The sequence below is a fragment of the Schistocerca americana genome, chromosome 2 (assembly GCF_021461395.2).
Source record: "Schistocerca americana isolate TAMUIC-IGC-003095 chromosome 2, iqSchAmer2.1, whole genome shotgun sequence".
In the NCBI taxonomy this organism is placed as follows: Eukaryota; Metazoa; Arthropoda; class Insecta; order Orthoptera; family Acrididae; genus Schistocerca; species Schistocerca americana.
The window spans coordinates 720,570,687-720,594,308 of record NC_060120.1 but is presented as its reverse complement, the minus strand read 5'-3'; the positions used below and the strand labels follow the sequence as shown (position 1 = coordinate 720,594,308).

The following is a 23,622-nucleotide window of genomic DNA, read 5'->3' as shown; positions in this document are numbered from 1 at the left end:
ATGATGGTACTGTTTATAGCCTTACACTTCTGTGTTTTTTGTCGCTTCTTTTTCCTATTCCCAAGTAGACTTCAATTTATTATGGCAATTTAAAGAGTGGTCACCGATCTTCTTGTCATAATTATCACATGAAAGTTTGAAAGTATTTGCATGACAATTACACTGCTGGCCATTAAAATTGCTACACCACGAAGATGACATGCTACAGACGCGAAATTTAACCGACCGGAAGAAGATGCTGTGATACGCATTCGCACAAGTTTGGTGCCGGTGGCGACACCTACAACGTGCTGACATGAGGAAAGTTTCCAACCGGTTTCTCATACACAAACTGCAGTTGACCGGCGTTGCCTGGTGAAACGCTGTTGTGATGCCTCGTGTAAGGAGAAGAAATACGTACCATCACGTTTCCGACTTTGATAAAGGTCGGATTGTAGCCTATCGCGATTGCGGTTTATCGTATCGCCACATTGCTGCTCGCGTTGGTCGAGATCCAATTACTGTTAACAGAATATGGAATCGGTGGGTTCAGGAGGGTAATACGGAACGCCGTGCTGGATCCCGACGGTCGCGTACCACTAGCAGTCGAGATGACAGGCATCTTATCCGCATGGCTATAACGGATCGTGCAGCCACGTCTCGATCCCTGAGTCAACAGATCGCGACGTTTGCAAGACAACAACCATCTGCACGAACAGTTCTACGACGTTTGTAGCACCATGGACTATCAGCTCGGAGGCCATGGCTGCGGTTACCCTTGACGCTGCATCACAGACAGGAGCGCCTGCGATGGTGTACTCAACGACGAACCTGGGTGCACGAATGGCAAAACGTAATTTTTTGGGATGAATCCAGGTTCTGTTTACAGCATCATGATGGTCGCATTCGTGTTTGGCGACATCGCAGTGAACGCACATTGGAAGCCTGTTTTCATCATCGCCATACTGGCGTATCGCCCGGCGTGATGGTATGGGGTGCCATTGGTTACACGTCTCGGTCATCTCTTGTTCGCATTGACGGCACTTTGAACAGTGGACGTTACAATTCAGATGTGTTACGACCCGTGGCTCTACCATTCATTCGATCCCTCCGAAACCCTACATTTCAGCAGGATAATGCACGACCGCATGTTGCAGGTCCTGTACGGGCCTTTCTGGATACAGAAAATGTTCGACTGCTGCCCTGGCCAGCACACTCTCCAGATCTCTCACCAACTGAAAACGTCTGGTCAATGGTGGCCGAGCAACTGGCTCGTCACAATACGCCAATCACTACTCTTGATGAACTGTGGTATCGGTGATGAAGCTGCATGGGCAGCTATACCTGTACACGCCATCCGAGCTATGTCTGACTCAATGCCTAGGCGTGTCAAGGCCGTTATTACGGCCATAGGTGGTTGTTCTGGGTACTGATTTCTCAGGGTCTATGCACCCAAATTGCGTGAAAATGTAATCACATGTCAGTTCTTGTATAATATATTTGTCCAATGAATACCCATTTATCATCTGCATTTCTTCTTGGTGTAGTAATTTTAATGGCCAGTAGTGTATTTTAAAATGTAATGATAAAATGCAATTAAATCAACAGAAGAAAGTCGTAATAATAAATCAGGAAATTACGGATTATTGTCAGTATAAATTTGGACGAAATATAATGTATTGGATGCTACAAGAAACAAATTTTGTTCCTCCAGATTAGAAGTCAGAACAATCGCTGCATTATACAAATAAGCCTACCTGCTTGCATCTCTTCCATCTCTAACAGGGGACAGAACATCAGGATACTTGATAACTGCCATCTTGTACGAAACCCAGCGTAAAGGAGATATACACAACAAGAAATTAAGTTTCGTGCAACGTCTCTCACTTTCAGTTGCTTATCATTTGAACACAGTCCTCCTCCTCCCCCCTTCTCCCAGCACCAGGCCAACAATGAAATAACTGTTCCATAAAGTTTCGGGGTTGAAGCTGGATGACGTTGACGTCGACGTCGACATCAGCTGCAATCTTAAAAACTTATAGAATTTTCATTACCCAAGAAAATATCAAGAACAACAATAAAATCATTAATGTTGACCAGCCACTGATCACCTGACGTCCCATCGAATAGGCTTATAGTTCTGCTTCAGTTTGATATCATTTCAAGAACTTCTCAAATTGTAAAATTGTGGTATACAATACTTCAGTTAATCAGTCTTCCCACAGTCGCACTGATAAAAAGATTCCGGTTACATCAGCGTGTGAATTTTAGATCTGAGGACAACAGCTTTAAATTCCGGCATGTATTCCCACTACATTAAAGTCTATGGAGCGGCCCAATGCTACGTTAAAGTTTATGACGCGGGAGCGCGCTCTCCTACCTAACGCTAACCAGCTGGCGTGTATGTCGGATAAAGGGGACAGCAGGTTTTCTAGTGTTTGAGATTCTGGCAGGAAATAATGATGAATTTAGTATAGGGAAATGGCTCCACTAAACCGACAGCTTGTCTTCAGATCCGCCACGGAATGACCAGAATTACAGTACCTGAATTTCTACGAGGTCGGAACAGCAATGTACGCCCAATTGCATTTCTTTCTCGGCGTCAACTAAATGTGCTTTGTCCACTGTTTTTCGAGTATGTAGGTACACTACGTAAAGAACGATTCTGGCACATTTTCAAGATTACAAGGGTTTGTATATCTTTCCTATGGGCTCAGAATTTTTTTCAGCAACATTTAACATTTTTTAAGGTGTGGGGGAAAAGGTGGAAATCAGAAGGGGATGACTGTTTCATTAATTTATACTTCATACTCAATCACTCCAAAAAGTTTCGATACTAGATTCATAAAAATAGAGGTAAGTTAAGATAGTTGTTATGTCTGTTATCTCGTCAAAGCTTTGACCTTTCATGTGAATTTTTGCACTTTGTTTTGTTATGGTAGGTTTTTACTGATACCACCAAGCTTCGTTACCGTGACTGTCAGTGCTTTGTATTTTAGTGAAATCGCGGCAGCCGACGAGCACGTAGTTGTTTTTGTTCGGCAGTCCGGGTGTATGGGACAAACTTTGTACACACTTTTCTCTCCTTCAAAACAGTTTGGATAGTGTCTTGACTACTTGATTTACAGATGTTGCACCATTGCGATTTGTGACACAACAAAGGTGACATGCTATGGCCGCACGTCCATTTAACACTGCCGGTTCATAGCTACTGGTTGAATGCACACTTATTTACAGTTTTTAGTTCAAGCTGCCTCAATAGTTACTGCGCTGGGGTCGATTATACGCAAGGAACAGAATCGGTCTCGGAAATTTTTTGAACGGTCGGTGTATAAATCGTATTTCCCTTCGAGAAAGCAACATTGTGAGGTGTATTGTCATGATGAAAGAGGACGTTTTTCTTTTAGAGTTGAAGTGTCGTCGGTTCTAGGCGCGCAGTCAGTCCGGAACCGCGCGACTACTACGGTCGCAGGTTCGAATCCTGCCTCGGGCATGGATGTGTGTGATGTTCTTAGGTTAGTTAGGTTTAATTAGTTCTAAGTTCTAGGCGACTGATGACTTTAGAAGTTAAGTCGCATAGTGCTCAGAGCCATTTGAGCCATTTTGAAGTGTCGTCTCGCTTTTTTTCATCCAGTTGGTCCAGTTGAATGACGTAGTACTTTTTTTGTCTTTTGGAAGATAATGAATAAGGATAATCGATCCTTTTTATATCCTTAGCCTGTGCCAGCATATTAAACCAGTTTCACCTTTTTTAATTCAAATGTTCAAATGTGAGTGAAATCTTATGGGACTTAACTGCTAAGGTCATCAGTCCATAAGCTTACACACTACTTAACCTAAATTATCCTAAGGACAAACACACACACACCCATGCCCGAGGGAGGATTCGAACCTCCGCTGGGATCAGCTGCACAGCCCATGACCCTTTTTTAGTGCAACAGCATCGACTTTCATCCAATGATTTGATTGTTGTTACATTTCTGACGAGTAATGGCCTCGAAGGAGCAAGGAGGCAATGGCAGATTAAGGAAATTTGGCTCTTCTCGTCTAAAACAATTTTTAGCAAAAAGTAGTTATGAAGATTCACTTGAGAAGAGTTAATCAGAAGCGTACCTTTATGTATGTCTGACTTCACGTTATTCAGTACAAGGACGCACTATGAATTGTGCACTCAGCATCGTCACCGTACCCTTTAACACGAAATTATTATTCAGACCGGTCTTGCGTTTCCCTGTGATTAACACAGATAACATTAAGACATGGTTTACGAATGTCACTGCTGCAGGCAGTGGAAACAGAAAACATCTGTACAACACATCCAAGAAAAGAACATGAAGACATTTACAAGATCATGCTTCCGTCGAGTTTGCGAAAAATCCATATTATATATCGGATCTGAGGGCCAAAATGGATTAATTTGTGTGTGCGAATGTAGCATAACGCTAATATTCCAAAACCTCAGGCACACAAAGTATTGTATTGGGATAGAGTACAAGGCATAATGCGAATATCTGAGACATTTCCTTGTCTCCAAACAGGGTTCTGACACACGGGACACTTTGTTAAAAATCAAGACTTACCCGCAAAAATCTGAACGAATGGAAACACTGCACGATCCGTCATCTGGAAATGGGTTTGTGACACAACAGCATTTTGATACGACAGTGATGGAGTGATGGACGTGTGAAACCCGTAAGTACTACACAGTGATCAGATGGTGCTGAACGATGCAATGTGTTTCCCGCACGGTATGGCCGCTGTATTGCTCATATGGACATCGTGGCATACAGTTTCGCCTGTCAGTGCTAGCTCGACGCTGCATCGTTGAAACCATTGTGATTCACTCTATCTCAACAGTTCAACGGCGACTGCAGCGGACTTGAATTGTGATACACATGCCAGTAATCGTCCATAATCCGGTTCAGACAAGCTATGGCGCCATTAGTCGAGGCAACTAGTGCCGCAAGTTGTGACGTCACTAGTGGCGCTGCTAGTTGGCGGAGGATTTATGAACTGCCTACAGCTTTCGTAACCTTTGAACAATTGCTCACTTCTCATCGGGAAACAATCAGTTGAAATAATGGCCTCCTATGAACAACTTCTCCTTCTTGCATTTATGTTAAAAAAGAAAAGCAAAAAGGGTTAGAAAAATGCGAAATCATCCTATGTATGCTACATGACTGACTGGAAGCTTATGTTTCACAGAGCAATTCAGAAATAGCATTTACAAATTCTATAACTATGTAATGCCTGGCGATACATGGATACACAAAAAAAAGCTCAAAATTTCGATCGTTGCGCATGCACAGTGAATCTGAAGCCGGCGTATGAGCGCTGGTGCATAAGTGAAAAGTTCTAAGTCGTGAGTGAAAATTGCAGATCCCGTACTAACAGCATTCTGCTGCCCTAGCAACCATTGATTTACCTGGACGTGTTTGAGCAGTAGCTGTCGCCACAGCTTCATATGGATTCTATAGATTATACCTTTCAGAAAGACGAAGCACCCTCTATTACGGTATGGAGGTTTGCACATTTTTAAATCAACATTTTCCAAATCTTTGAATGTGACGCATAGGACGTGAGGACACGGTGTTATGCTTTTGGCCACCTGGATCTACGGACTCGATACTCATGGATTTCTTCTTATGTGATTCCGTTGAAGACTATGGATACTGCCTTCTATGCTGAAAACAAATCCAGGACTGAAAACATGCATTTCTAATTTTCTCTTTTCAGTTACTCCAAATATGCTTTAGAATGTGTTGCATGAAATGGATTATTGCTTGAGTGTTTTCCGTGGCTAAATAACTTCAAGGAGCAACAATGAGTATTATTTTCAATATTTAATATACTTATTGAGCGAGTTTAAAAATTTAAAATGCTATGTAATCTACTCATTAAGTGGTATAACTTTACGTTTAAGGTTCATCACAGCGAAACAAGTATTAAAGCTGGAAACTGTGTATATGTCCTCAGGCAGTGGAACTTCAGGCGCGCAAGTTACCCAGACTCTATTCATCCAGTGAGAATGAGGCACTTAGTGGGTTTCAATAAACTTTAGACATAATTTCAAACCATTACGGTACCTTTTCTCGTTGAACCCCTCAGAAAATGATAAAAGCAAAAATGTTTATCTCTTACTACATTTGCCGTTTTCATGCTGTAAAACTTCAGCGTCTTGCAAGGTATTTTTTTATTACCTCTTTACTATCAAAATTTATTCGCAACAGAAGGTGGGTTAATTATTTCACGTTGGCACCAAATTTCACCACAGTTCTGTCCAACGCAACGGTGAACGTGTTGCAGGATGAGAATGTCGTCAAAGCCCCTTTTATCCACATCTCACGCCTTGTTTTGACACCCCTCTGATGGAGGTCAGAACAGCGACACCCAGCTTTGAAACCACGCGGTTTTCTTATAAATGGCCGAGGAAAACATTTCAGACACATGGCTACTCGAAATCGACACGAAAATGCCTCATGGAATTGGGTACTGATTTCCACATATTTTGCGGGTGAACAAGTCAGTTCGCAGTGCGATGAGCAACAGGAAGACGTCCTCGACAATCTTTCGCACTGCTAACACCCTTGGGTGTTTCAACCGTTTTCTGAGGACATTATGGGAACGCATCCTCAATGAACCACTAGCGACCGTTCAAAACCATTCGACGAAATCTGAACGTGATACGTAGCAGCAAAGGGCGTGATCATGGAGGGAGAGGGAGGGGGTGGGGGTGGTGGTGGTGGGGGATGGGGTTTCAACATTAACATGCGCGTGAATAAAACGGCAAATGGTCTCTTTAAGATCCCTCACTTCGGCAACACGTTCGGTGCCACCCACGCACCTTTGGTGAACACGCTCGAAATATGCCTGTCAGAAACGGAAACACCAATGCAGCCCCTTACTGCTCTATCACCTAAATGTTTGGCAACCCCTTCGTCACCCCTTAGGCGGTCTTTGTAATGCCTACATTAAATTTTAATTGCTCTGTACTTTGACTAAGTGAGGATAAAACTACACTTTTCAGTTAGATGTCAAAATCCTTATTGGTTGGCTTGGCAACATAAAATAAGATATAATGTGAATTAATAAAGAACTAAACAAGAGTTTTTCAGCAGAAGGAAACTTGGTACACAGACTGTGGTGATTCGTGGTGGTGGTGGTTAGTACCCATGGGACCAAACTGCTGAGGTCATCAGTCCCTAGTCTTACACACTACTTAATATAATTTAAGCTAACTTACGCTAAAGGACAACACACACACCCACGCCTGAGGGAGGACCCGAACCTCCGACGGGGGGAGCCGTGCGAAACGTGGCAAGGCGCTCAAGACCCCGCGGAGATGTAATTCATGTCTTAGTCGTCACTTGGAACACGTGAAGCAATACTGACCCTACGACTTATCTTAGAAAATAGATTATTGAAAGGCAAACCTACGTTTCTAGCATTTGTGGACTTAGAGAAAGCTTTTGTCAATGTTGACTGGAATACTCTCTTTCAAATTCTGAAGGTGGCAGGGGTAAAATACAGGGAGCGAAAGGCTATTTACAATTTGTACAGAAACCAGTTGGCAGTTATAAGAGTCGAGGGGCATGAAAGGGAAGCAGCGGTTAGGAAGGGAGTGAGACAGGGTTGCAGCCTCTCCCTGATGTTATTCAATCTGTATATCGAGCAAGCAGTAAAGGAAACAAAAGAAAATTTTGGAGTAGGAATTAAAATCCATGGAGAAGAAACTAAAACTTTGAGGTTCGCCGATGACATTGTAATTCTGTCAGAGACAGCAAAGGACTTGGAAGAGCAGTTGAACGGAATGGACAGTGTCTTGAAAGGAGGATCTAAGATGAACATCAACAAAAGCAAAACGAGGATAATGGAATGTAGTCAAATTAAATCGGGTGATACTGAGGGGATTAGATTAGGTAATGAGACAGTTAAAGTAGTAAAGGAGTTTTGCTATTTAGGGAGTACAATAACGGATGATGGTCGATGTAGAGAGGATATAAAATGTAGACTGGCAATGGCAAGGAAAGCATTTCTGAAGAAGAGAAATTTGTTAACATCGAGTATAGATTTAAGTGTCAGGAAGTCGTTTCTGTAAGTATTTGTATGGAGTGTAGCCATGTATGGAAGTGAAACATGGACGATAAATAGTTTGGATAAGAAGAGAATAGAAGCTTTATAAATGTGGTGCTACAAAAGAATGCTGATGATTAGATGGGTAGATCACATAACTAATGAGGAGGCATTGAATAGAATTGGAGAGACGAGAAATTTGTGGTAAAACTTGACTAGATGAAGGGATAGGTTGGTAGGGCATATTCTGAGGCATCAAGGGATCACCAATTTAGTATTGGAGGGCAGCGTGGAGGGTAAAAATCGCAGAGGGAGACCAAGAGATGAATACACTAAACAGATTCAGAAGGATGTAGGTTGCAGTAGGTACTGGGAGATGAAGAACCTTGCGCAGGATAGAGTAGCATGGAGAGCTGAATCAAACGAGTCTCTGGACTGAAGACAACAACAACCACAGTTGTTACTTCACTTATTATACGTTATCTTCTCTGAGTAATTAGATCAAACAATGGAAAATTCAGGAGTGAATGTGACGATATTATGAAAATGATAGTTGCTATTCCCTATATAGCGGTGATGGTGAGTCGCAGCCAGACACAACGAAAAGACTGTCGGAAAGCGAGCTTTCGGCCAACAAGGCCTTCGTCGAAAACAGACAACATACACACACAAAAAAGCATTCACGCAAACTCAACTCACACACACATCACCACAGTCTCTGTCTGTTGACAGTTTTTGAAAAATATTGTTACAGGCCAGTAACAACAGTAACAAGTACTAAATCAGGTGGGTAAAAACAACTAAATATTTATTTGAATATGTGTATGTATACCGCAAGAAACAGTACAATTTTGATATGTTAAAACGTGTTGTACTATCTGCTATTTCCATATTTATAAAAAATACAACAATTTCGTAGCGCACTACGACAAGCACTTTCTACACCGTATTGTAGAAGAGAAGCTACTGAAGAATAGGGCTGAGCACGCGCATCCTATGGATCGAGTAATGCCGCCACCCGTCATCCACGTTGAATTCACTGCAACGCCATGTTACGGTTTTCGGCCACCCCAAGTTGCCAGGGCAATGGTCGGACCCCGCCACAAGCAGCTTGGTGGCGTCGCTAGCTGCAGTCGGCTAATAGCCTCCACTTTTTAGGCTGTAATGCCCCACTATTCGCCGGACCCACTAGTAACGCCACTTGTTGTTCTAGGCTATAGTGGTGTGCACGTAACAAAGAGGGTGGCAGGACTATGCGCAATAACAATGAGCGGTTTATCACGTAACGCTCTAGCCATTAGTATAGCGATTATCATGGCTGACATAAAAGCAAACACGAGCGGTATTATGTTAACAAGCGACAGAGAGGGTTTATCAAGCATGCAAATGTATCTAGAGAGAGTCAGAAGCAGAAACAGGGCCCTATTGCTCTTGTTACCCCAGTTTTGCCAGTTACCAGAGTAGGCAACAGCTGGAGTAAGTGGGGCGAGACACAGGACAAATAGTTTTCTGTTCATTATAACCGCAGTTGATGTAATCCATGTTTCTGAAATAAATCATTTCAGGTGTATATGAATTTTTACAGAAGCACTACCGGTTTCATAATGTCAGATTACATCTTCAGGTGTACATCTACAAGATAGGAGATGTAAAATCGACATTATGATAAAAGAACAGGTATCTATCCTAATAATCAATGCTTTATGACAACAAATATGAAACATTCAGACGTCGGTAAACCATTTCAGCCCTGACACGGGAAGACGGGGCGTTAGGTATCTGACTGAGAAAGCACTGGCAAAATATCTAAATGAGCGTTATTCCCACCCAAGTAACTTCAGTTTTCGTAACAGAGATGAGGTGATTAATAAGCTGTCATATTTGAATATTCGGCAGGCCACGCATACGGCATCATTAGATATAAAAAATATGTACATGAACGTTCCCGCCGACACGGCGCATGATATGACTGGTCACAACTTGAGGAATTACAGCGGAAGCCCTGCAGATAAGACTGACGATGTCCTCAAGCTCCTCAGTACGGTGCTCATCTACAATTATTATACGTTGGGGGGGGGGGGGGGGGTCGTACCTACTTTCAGAAGCATGGTCTGGCCATGGGCTCACAGTTGTCATATTGGGTTACTAATATATTTATGACTAAGTCTGAAAGTGATATTGCTGGTCTGCTTCCCACATACGCTAGCAAAATTGTACTACGATGCAGATGCTGTACAACGGTTCTAAGGTGGTTTGCTGTGATTTTGTTGATAAAATGAATTTTGTACACGAAAAGGACCAGTTTACCACAGAACACCGCGAGGAAGGATGGCTACCTTATTTAGAACTAAAAATTTCCTTACCGGATGCAAGGATTGGGTATGTCATTTTTAGAAAGGTCGCAATGATGGATACTGTCATACACCGCAGTTCTAACCAACCTTCTTGGGTAAAAGATGGCAGCTTCTACATTAATGTTGTATCGTCTTGACAGTGTAGCCTTGTCTAATGAGACACATAATCGAGAATTTCAGTGTATTCTGCACACTGTACATGTCCATGGATACGATTCCACTGACATAAATAATATTAGTAATAGTATACTGCGTACAGAAGAATTCGTTAGGAATAGGCAGAGGTCAAACGGTAGTGAAATGAAATCACACTTGGGAGGTTGGAGGAGGGAGAAGACGACTTCATTGGTTACCATGAGATACTATACTTTGGCACGACTTCACAGAAAGCATGCAAAACGTTAACGACAAAAAAGATAAAGCCATCCTTTTTTATCCCACAGAATCTTAACCGAAGACTTGTACATAGAGAGAAGGTAGCTTGTTGAAAAGTGCGACGCTACTAATGTATATTGCACCAATTGCGACAATTATCCTTCCAAGTGTGTGAGGCAGACTTGCAAAGGGTTTGGTATTAGCTTCCGAGAACTCTAGAATCAGAGGAGTTCGAAGTTTACTTAGCCACTTACGTCATTCTGGCCATTCCATGACAGGTGTAGTTAATAATTTAAAAGTCTTACACAGAGAAGTAAACGATAAGACCTTACACATTCTGGAAGAGATTGAAATTATGCAGTATCTAAAGCTATACCTCTAACAAACCCTTAGCAGTCAGTGGAGTTAAGACATTACAGTATACCGTCGAATTCTGCCTGCCTTTCAAGGAGATAAAGTTGTAATTATGCCACCGCGTTGTTATTGATCCTGGAATGGTTGTTACATGCTGTTGCGTTTGGTCTATTTAATGTTAATGATTTTTACGCTGAAGTATTTTATAGTTTGTGTGAGTGTACTGTGTAACGGGGGTCTCAGTCATTCCCATCATATCTGCACACTCGCGAAAATGCTTGTAACTTTCCCCGCTATGTGTATGATGCCTCTGTGACACGCATGAGTACACTGACTAGACCCGAGCGAGGTGGCGCAGTGGTTAGCACACTGGACTCGCATTCGGGAGGACGACGGTTCAATCCCGTCCCCGGCCATCCTGATTGAGGTTTTCCGTGATTTCCCTAAATCGTTTCAGGCAAATGCCAGGATGGTTCCTTTGAAAGAGCACGGCCGATTTCCTTCCGCATCCTTCCGTAACTCGAGCTTGCGCTCCGTCTCTAATGACCTCGTTGTCGACGGGACAAACACTAATCTCCTCCTCCTCCACTGACTAGCAGTGTGGCCCTGTACGACTAGGCGTTTGGAGGTTTGCTGTCCGCTGCTTCCTGTTATAGAATGAATTTTGTTAACCATGAACTTTCCTTGTTGCTAGTTGGGACATTTTAATTTTTCTTGTTTCCTTATATTGCTCTTTACATTGTAGCTAAACGCGCTTTTAACATGTCAGTTGTTCAGCTGGTCAATTTCGACTATGACGCCCTCCTTATTGCGGGTAACGGTACTTTATTTTGAAAATCTTGCTTTCCCCTCTTTCCCATTTTAGGACTTAAATGTTTTACTGACCTGTGAGTTTTTAATGTTGGTTGTCATAGACAACAGATTATTAGGATACGTATATATATTTTAGCATAATGTCTATTGCACGTATCGTTTCTTGTAGATGTACACCTGAAGATGTGATTTGACGTCACGAAACCGGTTAGAGTTCATATACGACTGAAGGCGATATGCTTCAGAAACACAGAGAGCAAAGTATTCTCCGTCTTCATCTGTGCTGAAAGCATTACGCAGCACCTACCTTCTTACTTGCTGCTACTACGATAAACGCCTTACACTTCAACCTTTCAACAATTTTTCCCGTACATGTATCAGATGTTACCGTTGTGACCACAGTCTGAGGGTCTTCACTGTTAAGTAGCGTAGCGAACAAAACCATGTGCGGCGAGGTAGAACAGTAGTCTATTTAGTAGCTATGTTTTCTGGCTTTACGGAACGTCAATGATGCAACTGACCCAATTACACCCCAAGACATGGGCCGCAAGCTTCAGCGTATTGATATCCAAAAGGATCCAGGACATGACTAACAGACCTAAGGCTACTGTCCTTGAACTCTGCCCTCTATATCACAGCTCCCTTCAGTGACGTAGACTGCAATGGGCACTGTACCATGCATCAAAACATACCGAGGTAGTCAGCCTATCATGAAGGGAGCAAGCACCCTAGTGCTGACGATCTCTAAACTATTTGAGAGACTATAGATGTGTCGACTACTGTGAAATACGTAAGCAGAAAATCTTATCCCTGAAGAGTATTGTAGGTCATGCACGGGCAGTCTACAACTCATCAACTTTTTTGTTGGTGAAGGAGGTGATGGACGCAACAGAAAGCTGGAATTCTTCGAAACATCATCCTAGACTCCTCCCGTGTCTTCCACAACGTATGGAATGATGGCCTCCTCTTCAAACTTTCTAATCAAGGGTCCACGTCACAAGGATGTCTCTTCTGGGTATATGTGCAAAGAAGAACAGTTCACACACGTGTTCTGAATGGTATCATCTCAGACAGCAGCATCAATGCCAGTGTGCCGCAATTCTCGCTGCTGGGGCCGATCGTGAACATTCTTTACACAGCCGACGTTCGAATTACTGACTGCATCCAGCCCACACTGCATACAGACGACAAGGCGTTCAGATGGCGTGCGAACTTCTAGCACTTTATCCGAAGTCTTATCCCTGAAGTAGCGACTGGTTTTCAATGGAGACAAAAGTCAAGCAATCATCAGTCTGTGGAACTTCCCAGCTAACAGATGATCCATGTACATTACGGAAACCCAGTTGCACCCAATGTCAAGCTGCACAGGCTTTGCATTGAAAAGATTCATGCCATTCCCAGCCTGACATTTTTCATTTCTTTATGTGCAGATTACATCTGACACTGATTAAAGTCACGTGCAGGCCGATCAACTCATTACTTCTTATTCAAATGACGAGAATTACGATAGTGATTGCGCAGATCAAGCCATATTTATCAATCTCTTTCCCATCTCGCAACACGAAATTGGTACATGTATGTAGGGTACCCGATTGTAAACCGAAGCGAGGAACAGTCAGCGTTCACAGATGGCGCGAGCCAGTGACCGGCAAACCCTGCCGTGCCGCTCTCATGCGACCCTTGGAGCAACTTAAAAGCGAGACGCTAACTGAAAGCCGATATCCTCCTGGTCGCTCACACAGAATGTATGCTGGAAATAAACGAAAGGGTGCTGGAAAATAATGCCTCCGATTTTTTATGTGAAAACTCTTGAAGATTTTTAAATAAAACAAACGTTATTAACTTTCTGCATCTTTGTTCTTCATGTCTACATTTTTTTCAGAACATGGTCACCCTGGCGACGAACACATTTCTTCTAACGAGAGACCAATTTGTTGACACCATGACTGTAGAACGCTGGACTTTGTCGACGGAACCGCAATCTTACCTCTGCTTACACTGCTTTATCGCTCTCAAAGCGCTCTCCTCGAAGGTGTTCTTTAAGTTTTTGGGAACTTCGGGATGATAGAGAACGGTAAATGTATGAGTTTGAGGTAAGGGACCCTGGTCCAGAATGACCGGATAGGAAGTTATAAGCGAACATTGTTTTGATACTTCTGATAGCGGATACAAGTACCGGTACTATGGTTACTAAGATTGCAGGGTTCGCAGCTTATAGGGGTGGTAGTTTGGACTAAGTAAGAAAAAAAGGTCCTGTCAACAAGGATTCTAAAGTGCTTAGCTTAAGAGCTCTGAGCACTTGTTGATCCTCGCTGGTATGAAACACATCCCTTCTACTAAACGTGTGCCTCTTAAGGTACGCATTTTAGAGCTCATGTTCATTAGACATTTTTTCCTTGTTTTACTCCTTACTATTACCTTGGAAAGTTGCCTGCCCTGAGTACCTGTACATCTACTCGAATGTCAGAGGTATCAGAACAATTTTCGCTTCTAACTTCCTATCCGGTCATTCTGGACCAGGGTCCTTTACCGTCCTTCTTCATCATTCCTGGAAGTTTGTAACATCATCAGGGAATCAACCTGTATACTGGCCACGTGCCGTAAATTGAGGGCAGCACCTGACGTGTTGGAAGCGCCTCCTAGCGCGGGCCGCACAGTGTCAACGGTTGTGCTCTCTCAGTATCGACGTCTGAGTCGGAGCCTCAGTTCCTTTAGGTCGGGATACCAGGATTAGAATATCTGGGGTATACTTGATCATGTTAAAAATTACCATACGTTTCTAAGTCATTGGATAGTACGGAAGTTGGTCAAGTGAAAACAGATGCAAGCCTGTTACCAGGCGGGCAACGGCCTTGCCGCAGTGGATACACCGGTTCCCGTGAGATCACCGAAGTTAAGCGCTGTTGGGCGTGGCCGACAGTTGGATGGGTAACCATCCAGCCGCCACGCGCTGTTGCCATTTTTCGGGGTACACTCAGCCTCGTGATGCCAATTGAGGAACTACTCCACCGAATAGTAGCGGCTTCGGTCAAGAATACCATCATAACGACCGGGTGTGCGGTGTGCTGACCCCACGCCCCTCCTATCCACATCCTCCCCTGAGGATGACATGGCGGTCGGATGGTCCCGGTAGGCCACTCGTGGCCTGAAGACGGAGAGTGTGTTCGTTACCAGGCACAGAAATCCTGATTTCGCTTTTCCAAAATTATTTTAGGTGAATACTGGAATGATCGCTACTAATAAGCCATGATTGTCGTTTTCCCCTTCCTTTCCCATCGCTGAACAAAAATTCAAAGGTCTGGGGTTTAATTTTCAGTCGATAGTGGGATTATTTTTTTTTTTTTTTTTTTTTTTTTTTTTTTTTTTTTTTTTTTTTTTTTTTTTTTTTTTTTTTTTGGCACGTGTCGTTTCATGTTTAGCAAAGCTCTGTTAATATAAAAGAATGGAAAATTACACAACGGTCTAGGAACCACGTTAAAAGGTAGGTTCCTCTGCGACTGGTTAACTTAGTTCATAGCTCGTAAACAGGTAGGATAACATGAGCTCCAATAGGACCACGCCTACTAATGCACTGCAGTTTTTGATTGTTACATTTAGACCCATAAAATGAAATAAATTCATAAGTAGAACAAAACGTTTTTTTATGGAGGTATGTTCACGTGTATGCAACTAAATACATAGACGGAACACACCTCCATGAATTCTGAAGCAACCGAGGAACGACGGAAAATGAAGAAAAAGACGAAAACGAATTTTTTTTACTTTTCACCCTTTAAATATGAGACTGTTATTCCGAGAAACAATGGAGGAAACTACTAACACCGAAAAAGTTCATTTATCTCGTGTTTATTATTAATTTGGTCTTTATTATTATTTTCACTCTTATTTCCATTGACAGTTATAGTTTTACGTTATATTATTCTGTTCTGTTCTCTTTCAGTCGGTTTTATGTAATTTGTGTTATATTCTCACTTATTCGAGATTGCTTTTAGATTTGTTCCCTACTGGGATCACCCTGCTCCGTGCCAGCTTGTCTGCCACTTAGATGAAAAGAACTGAGACAATATAAAGAAACTGTCGTTAAACAGCTCGCTCTACAGCTTGCAGTATAGAATGAAAACTAAAACACGATGTCCAAATGAGTAAGATTAACTTAAATAAATGAAAACAAGGTTAATGTTGATATCACTAGCCCTCAAATTTCTCTTACAGTATCGTTGGTATCCATAGCTCGTGGTCGTGCGGTAGCGTTCTCGCTTACCGCGCCCGGGTTCCCGGGTTCGATTCCCGGCGGGGTCAGGGATCTTCTCTGCCTCGTGATGACTGGGTGTTGTGTGATGTCCTTAGGTTAGTTAGGTTTAAGTAGTTCTAAGTTCTAGGGAAATGATGACCATAGATGTTAAGTCCCATAGTGCTCAGAGCCCAGTATCGTTGGTATCCAGATTAATCTCGAACGGCTACATCAGATATTACGGCCTAGAATATAACGTGTCCTGCAGATCCTATCTCAGTTTCACTATCACCCATGCCTGTGTATCATGCAGTAAGTGTATTCTTTTTCAATGAGATGTATTATGTAAAAGAACCTTGCTCTTACTACACGTGCGTTTGTTTTTGTGCTGTGAGGTGTATATTAGGTATTGCAGCAATCTTGAGTCTGGAATGCGGCTGTAGCCCTCTTAATGGAAAATCAGGCCACGGTCAGCTCCTTCCTATTCGAGGACAAGTCTAGTATCTGTCACACCATCTTCAGCTTCCTCTCACATCGCCTAATAAATTAAACAGTTACGAAACACCAGGAGGCGGAACCCGTTCTTAAACACCTTTGAAACTTGTTTATCATGCTGTATCCTCGAACCAAAAACCCGAACCGAGAAAACATGAGAATGAGCAAGAACAAAATTACTTACGCGAAGTCGAGAAAGGATGTAGGAATGTTTCCATTTAAATCTTCCCGGCAGATTAAAATTGTGTGCCGGACCGAGACAACAACTCGGGACTTTCGCCTTTTGCAGGCAAGAGCTCTAACGATTGAGCTACCCAAGCACGACTCACGACTCTCCCTCACAGCTTTATTTCCGCCAGTACCTCAACCGCTACCTTCCAAATATCACAAAAGTTTTCCTTCGACACTTGCAAAGATCCCGAGATCTGATACAGTTTTAATCAGCCAGGAAGTTTCATATCAGCACAGACTTCACTGCAGAGTGAAAAAAATCATCCTTTTTTTATTTAATTTGGGAGTGCGGCGTCTCCTGAAAACTTTTCTATTGGATCAAGTACTTTTTGTTCAATCGATTAAAAATATGCCATTTTCCGTCAACACATAATTTTTAAGAGATACATCCACTATCTGATCAAAACTATCCAAACATCCTTATATGATGTGGAACTGCCCACTAGATGTCACAAGAGGTGGAGCCGCCAGTATAAAAAAGTAGAGAAGTACTAACAACAGAATGGGTCGCTCGGGAGGGCTAAGTGACTTCGAACACGGACTAATAATTGGATGTCACCTGGGTAAAAATAGATCAGGGACGTTTCAACATTTCTAAAGCTGCCCGATACGACTGTTAATTATTGCGAAGTGGAAACGTGAAAGAACAATCACAGCTAAATCAAGAGCAGGAAATCTGGGTATTTGTGGTAAGAACCTGTGGGGCCAAACTGCTGAGGTTTTCGGTCCCTACGCTTACACGCTATTTAAACTAACTGAGACTAAGGACAACACACACCCATGCCCGAGGAAGGACTAGAATCTCTGACGGGGGGAGCTGCGCGAACCGTAACATGGCGCCTCAAACCATGCGGCTATCCCGTGCGGTAAGAGCAGGCAGACCTCCCGCACTGACGGATAAGGTTAGTCGAGCATTGAGGAGACTGGATGTAAAAAATAAGATGAAATCAGCGGCTCATTCGTGAATTACACAGCACTGCCAGCAGTCCAGCTAACATAATGACAGCGAGCGGAGAGTTAAAAAGAATAGGGTACAATGGTCGAGCAGCTCTTACATGACATACATTTCTGTAGTCAAAGGTAAGTGACGCTTGAGCTGATGTAAAGGGCGACGCCACTGACATGCAGGAAAGAAATGATCTGGAATGATGATCGCGCTATATTCTGTGGCAATATGATGCAATGTTCTCGGTTTGGCGTATGCCTGAAAAACGTTACCCATCACCATGTATGGTACAGATGGAGAAGATGGTGTTACATTATGTGAATGTTTTCCGCAGTTAGGGTACGATTCCATCATCCCGTATATGGAAATGCTAAATGCGGCAGGATATGAACACATTTTACGGCATTGTGTACTGTGTACAGTACACGAATAGTTCAGAGACAATGACTGATTCTTTAAGTATCACAGTTTTTTTTATTTATTTACACTTCAAGTTCCGTAGGACCAAATTGAGGAGCCTGTGGTCTGACCACAGGCACGACATGAAACCAATGAAACATCGTTGGGATGAATTACAACATCGACTTTGCTCGAGGCCCCAGCGTTCAGCATCTCTGTTTTCGGCTCTTCAGGAAAAATGGGCTGCCATTCCTCCACAGACATTCTCACGCCTCATTGAAATTGTTCTCGGCAAAAGCGAAAGATGGAAACACCCGCCGGCCGAAGTGGCCGTGCGGTTAAAGGCGCTGCAGTCTGGAACCGCAAGACCGCTACGGTCGCAGGTTCGAATCCTGCCTCGGGCATGGATGTTTGTGATGTCCTTAGGTTAGTTAGGTTTAACTAGTTCTAAGTTCTAGGGGACTAATGACCTCAGCAGTTGAGTCCCATAGTGCTCAGAGCCATTTTTTTTGGAAACACCCCCGTTAATGTTTACTAGAGGCATTAGATGATCATCAGTGCAATGCGCGGTGGTGGGATCACTCATAGGAAGATTCCTGTAGCAGTTGGTGTTAGAGCTGCAACTTTTCCAGATTGATGTGGTAGTTGCATAACAAGCATTCTCACTAGGATAATGAGAAAGAAAAACTTTTTTTTGTAGGTTTTACGACTGAGGTTTATTCAACTCTTGTATTAATGCGTCATTTTAGATGTAATAAGACGAATAGCAAATCGTACTAAGGGTAACAGAAATAACCAGAAGCTTAGAGTGGCTTTGTTAATTAAATAAGGTTTTATAAATTACGAGTCTGTATGTCAGAAATGGGAAGTCTACAGTCAGTGCTCATCACAATTTTTTACTCATGACATAGACATACTGATCTTTATTGCGATAACCATTCTAAAAGCATGAGCTTGTCAACAAACATTCGAATGATGCGATTCGGGAATTACTGGGAGGCACAGTAAAACGAACAAACGTATCAGGGAATTCACTGAAGTGGAAGAAGTAATTATGACTGTTCCAGAATGAAATAGAAGTGGTAGGACTTGTAGCCAGCCAAGTGTTTGGTAAATGAACCAAAGGGATTGAGTGCTGAATTCCAGAAGATTACGAAAAATCGAAGACGGGCAGATGACATGACAAAACATGCCGGAAGTAATATGGACGCGTATAGGTGAAAACCATAAACACCGTAAAATCTGTATGAGGTATTTATTCAGCGGTGGATGTCAAATGGCTGATGATGATGACGACGATTACCACAATCGTTTTGTTTATCCGAGAGATAAATCATTATTTGTATCTTATATTGTGATTCTTTGTCTACGTTATTTACATGAACACCAACAGAAACACATTCAGTATAAACGGGTATATATTAATAACCTTTTTTCTGAGTTTCCTTCCCCATACCAGCTAGGACCACTGCAGCTGAAGAGGAAAACTAGATAAGTGAATGCTGTCCTTGCCCTCACTCACTCACTCATGCAGATCGTCCTGCAACGACACATTGCTCGCATGTTAACCTATACATCACACAACATTTGTGCAGCCTTGCCACACTTTCAGCCTAGTTTCTATGGAACACACCTATAGAAGAAAGGTTCGGACACATTTATCAATGTTATGAAATTCAGCTGACTGGCTAACTATTGAGGAAAAAGCGATTTTCTTTGTTGTTTAATTAGTAATCCTATTGGTAAAATATTTGTCATTTATTATCATCGCGTATACACATGTGGCCCCAAGGTTATGCCATTATTCGACAGGTTGTCGTCTACATAAATTACAGGCATATACGCTTCGAATGCTTCCAAGAGAGAACAACACATCCTCGATAGAAGATACTATCAGCAGCGCTCGATTTGTGATGGACTGACAGAACTGAAGGAGCTTTGTTGAAATAACTAATTAGCGTATAACTAAAAATTATTTACATTAGTTCTGGTACCAAGAGCGTAATTTCCATGCATGAAAATTTGTGTCACATTTTGTGTAAACGCTGCGAATAGCCGCTCGTGTAGTTCGTCGAACCCATGAAACCTCTGTAAGCATACAATATGATATTTTACCTCGCCTCCATCGCGAGGCGGGTCTCTGAACGGCAGAAAGGAGCAATAAGGAAGTGAATATAGAGCTCCGGCGTAGCACTTTGCTAGCGTTCTGAGTGGGAGCGCAAACTGCGAAAGGTAGCAGGGGCAAACGGCAGAGCTTATCTCTGCCTGCACCCGGCGCCAGCCAGAGTGTTGCCTTGGAGGCCGGTGTTGTTATCTTGGTCTCAGCTCACGGTCAACAAAAGGTTCATTGTCGCAGGCGTGCGGGAAAGCGGTAAGACGTATAAGGAAGCTGTGGAAAAGCATCAGTTTGTAAGCTATCCGAACTCAATACACAAATTCATAAACGCAGCCTGTAGAGTAACGTAAGTGTATAGTGTTTAAACAAGGGAAGCCACACATTGGGACAGGCGCTTACGATGTTGCTCGTGACAAGACAGAACCCAGAAGAGTGTGTGCTGCTGACGACGAGAGGGAGTCAGGGTGGAGCCTTGTCCCATCTGTACTTGAGGTGTCCATCCGATGGGCAGATCCACCATGGTAGGCTATTTCATCCCAAGCGTATAAATTTGGAATCTAATCTGTTGACGTAAACAGCGACGGTAAGTGATTTTACGCTGTAGGCACACCTTCATTCGCTTCGTAAATAGTGATAGCAGATATTCCTTCGTGCACCAGAATAAGTCGAGCGTCATGGTGCAAGTATCTTTTAAATCCATATTAACGATGAACGAACGGCAGGTGCATAGCATAGACAGCATTAGTGTACTGTTTCTGACTGACAAATTGGCCATTAGACGTGGTAGTTCCTTTTAAGACTCTGCATGCTTGTAACTCTTCAAGCTTTCCTGGTGGATATGTTGTAAATAGTCTTCACGGGTTTGCCGCCGGATAACGTTGCGCATATTTCCTCAGAGCCACTGTCCGACAACTTCAAGTGGTTGAACCTTGCTAGTGGCTAGGTACGACTGACGGTATCTGCACCTCGACTCCCCTGTATGTGGAACACGTGCGCAAAGAATGCGCAGGGGCGGAAATTGCGCGTGCGCGATGATTTGCGGACAGATGGAGCCATACTCAGGCTCTCTGCCGAAAATTTCAGAGCGGCCCTCCTGCTCGTGGGCCGTACGCTATGTTTACTAACAGTGCGGCCAGACGTTACTCATTAAAAAACCATATTTGACCAATGTTATGACGGGTGTGTTATCGAAAAATCTAGATTTTCTAGTCATGATTTAATAGCAGCCAGTCTAGGGTTCCAGGCTGTACTCAGTTGAAATCTCACATCCCTGTCCTTGAGATTATCAGCTATACTGATGTGTATTGCTTCCTTGATGAAGCAATCCCACAAAGATGATGCCGGGGATAAAACTTCCGTCTTGTCATAAATCATGCGATGTCCTGTATTCAGACAGTGTTCTGCAATTGCCGACTACTCCGTTTGGCGTAGGCGTGTATGAAGCTGATATTCGTCGCAGCGTTTATGTACTGTGCCATATGTCTGGCTTATATATGCTGCTCCACATTGACAAGGAATCTTATACACACCACGTTTCCTCAGGCCAAGATCATCCTTAACCGAACCCCAAAGGTTCCTCAGTTTTGCAGATGGTCGTAAGACACACTTAATGTCATATCATCCGAGGGCTCTTCCGATTCTTGACGACATGGCACCAAAATACGGCAAGAAGGCCAAAGTGGTGGTTGTCTTCGTATCTTCATTCTGCTCCAGTGATCAAACTCGCTTGGGCCTCAGTGCATTACGTATCTGTCTCTCAGGAGAACCGATTTGTTGGAACATTGTCTTCAAATGTTGTATCACAGTCGTCAGGCTTTCAGGATCAGATTCCACATGCGCTCTATGAACAAACGCACGTAATGCACTACCGCATTGTGCAGGGTGATGGCAACTTGAGGCTTGCAAATATAGATCTGTATGCATTGACTTGAGATAGACGCTATGTCCCAAGGTTCCATCTGCTTTCCTTCGCACCAAAACATTAAGAAAAGGTAAAGCACAATCTTTTTCCAGTTCCAATGTGAGATTTACATTCGGTTGGAGTGAATTTAAATGCTGAAGAAACGTAGGTAGAGTATCAAGTCCATGTGGCCACGCCACAAATGTATCATCCGCAGAAAATAAGGGGGTTTGAGAGTGGATGAGTGTAGTGCTGTTTCTTCAAAGCCCTCCATAAAAGAACACTGCAGTGAACACCGGCGTCATACACGCCTATATCAACCGAAGAAGTCGGCAATTGCAGAACATCCGTCTGAATACAGGACATCGCATGATGTATGACAATACGGAAGTCTTATCCCCGGCATCGTCTTTCTGGGAGTGTTTCATAAAGGAAGCAATACATATACGTATAGCTGATAATCTCAAGAACAGGGATGTGGGATATCAACTAAGCACAGACTGGAACCCTACACTGGCTGCTATTAAATCACGACGCGAAAACAAAGTTTTTTCAATAACAGACCCGTCATAACATTGGTCTAGTATGGTTTATATGTGATTAAATTCTGGCCGCATTATTAATAAACGCAGCGTTACAGCCCACGCGCAGGAGGGTCGCTCTGCGCTTTTCGGCAGAGGGCGTTTGAGAACGGCGCCATCTGTCTGCAAATCATTGCGCATGGGTGATTTCCGCACCTGCGCATTCTTTGCGCTCGTGTTCTATATACAGGGGCGTCTACGTGCGGATACCGTCAGTCGTATCTATCCACCAGCAATAACCACCTGAAGATGTCTGACAGTTGCTCCGTGGAAATATTGTGTAATTTGCACAACGTTATCTGGCGGCAAGCCTGTGAAGACTTTTTACACTCTGTATGCTTGTTTATCAGTTTGTATGTAGAGGAGCATCATCAAAGAAAGAGATTTGCCACAGGTGAATTTCACAGGGGGTGAGGAAGTCTGCAGGCAAAACATTGAAGCTCGATTTGGTATTCAAATGCAGTTAGTCAGGTTGCTGTTGAGATGGAGAAAGCATGATGAAAGACAGCCTGCTGCGGTCCGCTGAACAATCTGGGTAGTTGCGGCATTCCTCATTCTGGTCTCTCCGATTAACTACGATATTGTTGCTTCAGTGGGCAATCTCATATGCTTCATCTGCAGCAAATAAAGATTTTACAGATCTCTTTTTCTCTAGTTTTGGCACCGAAAATCTCAAGTTCTTGCAGTTTTCTCTGTATGACGTGACGCAGTTCACATCGGCAATGAAATACTTTATAAATCTTATACGTCGAAACGTAAATTAAAAATGACATTT

General features: G+C 43.0%; 1 protein-coding gene and 1 pseudogene across 1 annotated transcript in view; one reads left to right on the top strand and one right to left on the bottom strand.

Moving 5' to 3' along the window:
* Nucleotides 1-23,622, bottom strand: part of LOC124595871 (organic cation transporter protein-like) — a 321,547-nt gene that overhangs the window by 223,231 nt on the left and 74,694 nt on the right. The window lies entirely within an intron of this gene.
* On the top strand, nt 14,791-14,907 carry LOC124596852 (annotated as a pseudogene).